Here is a 6,115-nt window from a genome sequence, read left to right as displayed (position 1 = left end):
CAAATTTCACAAGACAGCCTCAATGGAAGAAAGATAAGTGGGGATGAGAGATGGATAGATGGGGAAAGGGGTGGACTGGTGGATGGATGATTGGTTGGATGGGCAGAACAATGGACGATGGATGGAGAGAATAAGTGGATGGATGAAGAGAAGGATGCCTCAATAAAGAGACTAATAGTTGGAAGGATTTAAAAAAGGAAGTATGGGTGAAGATATAGATGCACAGGCAAAAGCATGAATGTATTGGTGAAGAAAGGAAGAATGACAGCTGCAGAGAAGGAAGGATGGGTGAACGAAGGGCAGCAAGAATAAAGAACTATTAGAAAAATTACAAAGATTATCAAAGGAGGACGGAAACCGATAGAAAAAGAAATATGTGTCGAAGGACTGAAAGGACGAAAAAGACTGAAAGGGGGATGGGGCAGGAAATATGTTTTAGAACTCCCTCAGGGGGAGCTCTCCTTCTAAGCCTGTCTGGGGCATATTTTCTTTTTCTGGCTACTCCCTTGTTTACATCAAATATTTTTACTCTGTAATAATATCCCTGTATGTGCTTAATGTACTTAAAAAGGCAGCCTAGTGCATGACTTGTAACATTTTAGAATGCAATATGTGTGATGTTTCAGAGGATTTTCTATGCCTTTAGAGAGGCAAGCTGCCGCGCATAACTATTAGAAGATATCCATGAGCTGAATAATGGTGTTTAAATTACCAACAATGTCCATGAAGTCTTCCTACACACTCCTTTCACATTTCCATTTTATATTTAAAATGCATTACCTTAATCAGTCCAGTTTGCGCCTTAGGCAAGACATCATGGCTCACATTAGAGGCTTTTACAAGTGTGAATGTATGAAGCTCTGTGGTTATACTGATTAAGCAGCTACCTATGTTATGCCATCTATTAATGTAATAACTGCACTTTCACAATTACTTTATTAACCTTCCTGCTTTCTCAAATTTGCTTGAAAATGCACGATTTTTCTTCTTTTTTTTCAAAGTTTTCGTGGGGGTGTAACCCCCCCAAACCTCCCTTTTGGGGTTCGGGCTCGCTCGCTGCGCTCGCTACGGTGCTGTATGCAAATCACTTTGAGCCCCACCACTTTCAAATGCCACCCACCGCCCCTGCTCGTTAATGGTTGGAAACAACCGAGATCTGTCAAGGAGGGTACATAAATCATTAGTACATTAAAAAAAGATCATAATTTAAAATGTATTCTCTGGGCAAACCAAAGTCAGGAGAGCTACCCTTAAATTCTCAGAAGTCACACCTGCATGGCAACACCCGCTCGTCATCTGTACCTGCCCCATGAAGAAATTCTGTGATGGAATATCTTTAAATACAGTCTTGGCTAGGAGGACTACGGTTCTGTTGTCAATAGTTGAGTTGGCGAATGCTATGACAGTCATTAAAAAGCTGAAAAAGGTGCAGGTAAAGCGAAATGAGGCAGCAGTAAGAAAGATACCCTGTGAAAGTAGGAAGCAATGAAGAAGCTTCCATCTCGCAACACTCAGAGGAAAGAAGACACTCAACACTCCAGTATCTTAAAGGCGTCAGATGTCTCATTAAAAACAACTCTTTGCCGGTTACTTTATTTACAGCAGCAAATACATATTTCTAGCAATATTGTGATAGAGCAGATAGTTTGCATGCATGGATATTATTATATGTTACTCTGTCATTTACAGTTCCATTAAAACACAAAAATTGTAAATATTAGAACACTGGGAAACAAATATTTGGTATGCATTAAATGTATATAAGAAGTTAAACCCTTTTAGATCCAACCAAAAATAATTTAAGAACATTTACATTCTGAAGTGAGTTATTAAGAATTGTACAGTTGGTGAGAGACATTTTTGAAGAAAACGTGTCTGTTCAGTCTGCATTCCCACAGCACTTTTAGGTCCAAAGAAGCAAACGAATTCTGAAAAATAAAATAGGAAATTATATAGTGAGAAAGGATGCAATGTTTTTTGTTAAGTTAAGTTTTAATACGTCCTAAGCATAAGTGAGGTGAGATGAAACCATGAAGTGAGAAAGAACAACACTTTGTACATCAACAATTTGCAGTATTTGACAGTTTGTCATCATATATACGAAATAACGCATTCACATTCTAGCAATAAATATAAAATATACACGCAAACAACCGTAAAGTGAATAAACCTACAACATTAGATACCTAAATTGTGTGTGGGCAGTGTGAAGTGGTGCATTGCACGCTGGGTCACGGAAACTCCAGAAACATGCGACCTGGTTCGCCCTCATTACATAGCTCTTCTGGGTTTAGCAAAGAATGCTCCAACCAGCCAAGAGCCTTAAATCACCTTATTCTACAGATTATCTATGTACAAAAAATATAGCCTGAAAGCCTGCCAGGCGGAAACCTATGAGAATGCCTCGCACGTATCCTCTGCCTCGGAGAAGGCATTGGGATGTGCTGAAAACATTGAATGCTGGTAAACTTTGAAAGTGGAGAGGTGGCAATCCTGCATCAGGGTATGCAAGCTAACATCGTAAATTAAACTAACGCACGTTCCCTTCCAAAAGGTAGCTTCATTTGAATAGAGTTGAGAGGCAATTAAAGTTCTGAAGTGGGTCAGGGGTTGGGGAGGTTGGTCCCCGAGATTGTAAAACAATGACACATTTTCTAGAATATCTTTAAAAACTTGACCAAAAAGTGCAGTTTTTGCAAGCATTGTTGAACAGACATTCATTAATTATTTAAAATAATGATTGGTTTGCCCTACAAGCCCAATCCTCCTCAGAGGGGTTGGCAGTATGTAGGAGGGCTTGGTGGCTATCATTGGAAACATGCATTGGCAAAGGTGAGCTGTTGGCTTTGCCAATGCTTCTTTACACAGACATGCAAATCAATATGTTAGGATGCGAAGGCACACATGTCCTGCAATCTTTGATTGGGTTTCCTCTCTAGGGAAGCCATATTAAAATAAATCTATTCCAAGATGGCCACTATGCATCGTGACGCATGCACCCACGCTTGTCACGGCATAAGCATACATACATGCCTCATGATACATGTGCATGCACTGCGGTCACCTATGCGGGGGCAGTTAGCCCAGAGTTCAAGCAGATTTTCCTCCAGATCATTTATATACAATGTAAATAAGAATGGGGCCAAAACACAGCCCTGGCGTATGCCCCTCGCATGATTAAAGGCTGAAGTTGTCCCTCCACCCGGGCCATATCCACATTGTGAAGCTCTCTAAGGAAACTGACAATGTACTGGTCGACCCCCATATCAGTCAACATGCTCCAGAGCTTGGACCTATTAACAGAGTCAAAAGCAGAGCAGGTCCATAAAGGCCAGGTACCGCTTACCCTTCCTAGCCACTGTGTGTTTACTTATAAACAGGTATACATTGAGAGACTGCTCCACAGTACCTAGAACTGGCCAGAAGCCACATTGGACCTTTGAAAGCACATTATATTATTTGGCCCATGTCTAGGGGCGATCCAACAAAATATGTCCCATGATTTTAGCAGTTGTGTTAATCAGCGATATGGGGTGGAAGCGCTGCGAGTCGCCTTCAAGCCCTTTTTGAATATCGGAATAATAATGGCATGGGGCCAACCTTTAGGTGGGCCAATCACTACGGCTTCACTGAGGACATTGGTCAAGAAGGGGCCCATAATGACGTATTGGCCTTGAACATGTCGGAAGGTATCCCACCTGGGCCTGGAACATGCCCAACAGGGCAACTAGCTTTTGCCAGCAGGACCTCAGTCAATTTTATCTCTGGGGCAGCAGAGGATTTCACCAGAGACTGGGAGTGTGCAGGGAAACCTAAGGGTGGCCCAGCTAGGTCGTTGGTGGAACGATCTGAAGTCTCTGTAGCAGGGCCCTCACAATGCTTCGTAAAACGGGAGACCCAGAGCTCAGGGGGATCACTGTGTTAATAATAGAGAATTTGACTTTCTCAAAATAGTTGCGATTAACTGCTGCCCAAAATGTCTTCATGTCCTTCAGCTCGTTTGCTTGTAATAGAGAGGAAACATCTTCTTCTCTATTAGCCTTCCACCTTATTCCGAGAGTACCCGAATATATGGATCTACAACTTCTAACCTCTTCCTGAACTTTGGGTTTCTTCTTTAGGGCAGAAAGCAGCTGGTTATGCGCGTAAGTGCAGTCAAAATCGAACCATTTGCCCTCTAGTCAAAAGCAAGGGCGGACCCAAAGCCCATGCTATGTTTATTGGAAACAACATGTTTGGTCAACAAGCAGCTAACGTGGTCTGTATTTGAGAGGCAGATGATGTATTTATTAACTGCAGTTTTGAATGATCCTTAGAAACAGAGACCATAGTCATATTACAGAGTTCTCTTATCCTCATTGTCCTAGCCTGACAAGAATGCTGGTCAAAGTTAAGGGCTGCTCAGTGTCATAGTGGTGCTGCACAGATAGGCCAGGGGTGTTTAATATACCTTGATTGCCGGCCACACTGAACAGAATCACCTCTGGGTTAATTTGAAGTGCAGATATTCTCAGAGGTTGTGAGAGAAAGTAATATTCCATGCTCATTCATTCTTTGGAGTCTCTTTTGAGACTGCTTATAGGAATCCCACATGTGGATCAAACTGCCATGATGGTTTCACTGAAGACGACATATGCATCAATCATTTTATCAGAACATTATTGTTATAGTAGTCGGAGGAAATGACCTTCAAAGTGACCATTACCGTATCATCAGATGTATTTACATTTATAAAATATATTTGTAAACTATATGTCACTAAAAGCCACTGTTTTATATTGCAATATCAATGCACATGAATGGCAACGTGAATCAGACGCTCTGACAAGGCCTTCTGGTAGTACTTTTGTATTTACACAAAAATACCATTACAACGATTGCATTTTTAGAAATTGTATAAGTTGCAATATAATAAAAAAATTATTGTACAATAATGTCCCTCAGTACTTTTTATTTCAGAAGTGCACCCTTTGAAATCAAACATTTCCTTGTTCCTTTCTTTACCTTCAAACAATATATTTAATTGTCTAAAATGTGCATGATATGCACAGTGTTTGCTAATGCTTTGTTACTGCAGAGGTAACACTGCATAATAACTATAAGGGAACAGACAGTAGCTACCCAGGTCTTAGAAAAATGGTGGCTGATGTCTGCTGCAGGGACGCCAAGTGAGAGTTAATTCAGTAACGTGCCCAAGGTAGTAGTGGAAATTGCCTGGGGTTTCAGCCATCCTCAAATGTCTGCAAGAGCATCCTAGAAACTTTCAATGTTGTAAAGTAGCCGCAGTAACATTATAACAAATCCAAAATACACGTACACATGCATGCATACTTAGTTACAGATAATGCATACATTCGTAAAACATTCATAATGTACGTGAACATACAGTCGTACATAAACACCAATACCAAACCCCAACCGTAACCATAGAGAGAGGAATGGAAGATAATGGGCAGAGAGGGATGTGAAATATTAAAGCAGCAAATGTTGAGCATTATGTACTGTTTTCAAATTTACATACCATTTCACACTTTGCTATTTGATGGCATTGAAATAGTTAATGACCCGTTGCAATAAATGAGAAAAGTGTTGATATACCAGATCGGATTTTAACTTTTTAGCAGGTCACCAAATCTCTAGTGAAAGCAAAACAGCCACAGTAGTGAATGGAAAGGTAATACGTTGTAAAGAGGGCACAGGGATGACAGAGACAGTCGGAAGGCTTAAGAAGATTATTTACTTTTACATTTCCGAATGAAATGAAAGAAACCTAAATAGAGAAAGACACTGGAAGCGGAAACAGGCAGTAAGAGAGATAGGAAGAGAGCAAGAGAAAAGGAAAGCAAGAGAGCAGAGAAACACATTTTACAGTGGGCAGCACTCAGCAGATTCGACTGCATGCTGTGGTACACTAACAAACCATGCCTCGAGTGTCATATTCAAGGCCGCACACTGTATTTGAATGGTAGAGCCAATCTCTAGCAGGAACCCAACTAAATGACCACCAGGAATTTTTGGATGGTGGTGGCCCCCACTGTTGTAGATGCTCATCCCACCCTCAGGACGACCAGACCTGCCAACTTTGGAGCTGAGAAACCAGGTTCAAGTCTCGGTG

General features: G+C 41.1%; 1 protein-coding gene across 1 annotated transcript in view; it reads right to left on the bottom strand.

The window, feature by feature from the left end:
• Positions 1-1,547: 1,547 nt before the first annotated feature.
• NMU (neuromedin U) overlaps positions 1,548-6,115 on the bottom strand; it is a 542,180-nt gene continuing 537,612 nt past the window's right edge. The window contains exon 10 of the mRNA XM_086962634.1: positions 1,548-1,928. The gene's annotated coding sequence lies outside the window, so the exon portion shown is untranslated. The remainder of the gene's footprint in view (positions 1,929-6,115) is intronic.

This window comes from Lissotriton vulgaris, chromosome 3_1 (genome assembly GCF_964263255.1).
Source record: "Lissotriton vulgaris chromosome 3_1, aLisVul1.2, whole genome shotgun sequence".
In the NCBI taxonomy this organism is placed as follows: domain Eukaryota; kingdom Metazoa; phylum Chordata; class Amphibia; order Caudata; family Salamandridae; genus Lissotriton; species Lissotriton vulgaris.
The sequence above is the reverse complement of the archived record's forward strand: the minus strand, read 5'-3'. Positions and strand labels throughout refer to the sequence as shown.